The following is a 1821-nucleotide window of genomic DNA, read 5'->3' on the forward strand; positions in this document are numbered from 1 at the left end:
TCATTTATTCATCATGTTTTGCCTTGTTAGTATGATTGACAACCTTATTAACATGTTAAACTTGATCATGAGTGAGTAGTTTGCTTAGCTAGGGTTAATAGGGAATTAGGGGAAATCAACATGGGGTATGATTCATGCTTAATCTAATATGTTTTCATAATTAAATTGCTTGCTTGTTATGATTTCAACTTATGCACATATTATGTTTGATGAAATGCGAGCCTATGAATCCTTTCATGTTTTACCCATCACCTATCTTTTCAATGTGGCTTGTAAACTTATAAACCAACTCGACCCTCATTAGACCATGCATATAGTTGAATAGGAAGGATTAAGTCGACTTGTAGGTGTTGTACAATCTAATTGATTAGGCTCCAGGACCCAAACCTTCCTAGGGATTGTAAGCTTATACACCAACTCGATCCCATCACAACAATAAGTGCTTCCTATATAATAGAGAACATGTTTGTATGATCAACTCCCATGAATCCCCTATGAACCCATGACACCCTAGTGTCTTTAATCAATTGTTTACACTCCTTTTAATCATCTTGCTTGTTTTCATTACTTTACTTTTATCTTGTTGATTAGTTTAGTTGATCTCCTATCTCAACCCAAATTGTGACACCCTAAGACACGACCATTTGCAATTGAGAATCCTACATCAATACTCGTCCCTTGGGATCCGACCTTTACTTGCCTCTTTGCTAAGAGTAGTTTGTAAAGTTATAAATATTGTTTTGGTTGGTAACTTTTGACGACGAGTTTAAACCGGACGAAAAATGGCGCCGTTGTCGGGGACGGTGTTAACTTGATTTGATTTTCATTAATTGTTTTTAGTTGTGTCTTTCTTTACCTTGGGGAATTCAATCTCCTCAAGGTTGTTCTAATTGTTTTCAAGTTGTTTGATATTTTGCATGACTAGGAGATCACAAGGTAATCCATTACCTATTGATCTTTAAATTGAAAGAACCTTAACCAACAATAGAAGAGTTGATAGAGGTACTTTAAGAGGTATTGGAGAGATTGTGGACATTCAACCAAATAACATTGAGTTTACCAACCCTTTTGTAAGAGAAGGAGAAGACAACCCAATATAAAATCCACCACAAAATCACCCCACAATGCCTAAATTTTCATCACATTCCGGACTAACCGAGGAGAACATACCAAATGATACCCCTACACCACGACATTCAACAGGTAATTTCATTGCCAAATCTGCATTCATACAACTAGTTGAGAGAAGTCAATTTGGGGGGATGCCTAGTGAAGATCCTCATTCACATATGGAGACTTTTTGTGACTATTGTGATGCGATTTCTCAAATGGAGTCACTCAAGACCAAATCCGATGGGTATTATTTCCTTTTTCTTTGATTGGTACCGCAAAGCAATGGTTAAAGAGCCTAGACAAGGCCACCCTTGGTATTGATTCATGGAAGAAGTTGGCACTTGCTTTCTACATGAAATTCTATCCTCCGGAGAAGACTAACATGTTGAGAGCCCAAATCACCAGGTTCAAACAAAGGGATGAGAAATAATTATATGAAGCATGGGAGAGATATAAGGACACTTGTCGTTCTTGTCCACACCATGGACTTATCAAGTGGTTCCTTGTGCAACAATTTTGGAATGGTCTATATGAAGACTCCCGCAACATCCTCAACATGGGATCCAATGGGATGTTTACCGAAGTTGATAACAATTAAACATGGGCCAAAATTGAAGAGATGGCGGTTCATATTTCATAATATAGTAAGCCTCGAACGGCCACTAGAGGAGGAAAGCATGAGGTAGATTCCATCACACAATTGGGTGC

At 37.9% G+C, this 1821-nt stretch overlaps 1 non-coding gene across 1 annotated transcript; it reads right to left on the reverse strand.

The window, feature by feature from the left end:
- Positions 1-1495: 1495 nt before the first annotated feature.
- Positions 1496-1602, reverse strand: LOC141625730 (small nucleolar RNA R71). The gene has a single exon (XR_012535495.1). It is a non-coding gene; the product is annotated as a small nucleolar RNA R71 (small nucleolar RNA).
- Between the last annotated feature and the right edge of the window lie 219 nt (positions 1603-1821).

This window comes from Silene latifolia, chromosome X (assembly GCF_048544455.1).
Source record: "Silene latifolia isolate original U9 population chromosome X, ASM4854445v1, whole genome shotgun sequence".
Taxonomy (NCBI): domain Eukaryota; kingdom Viridiplantae; phylum Streptophyta; class Magnoliopsida; order Caryophyllales; family Caryophyllaceae; genus Silene; species Silene latifolia.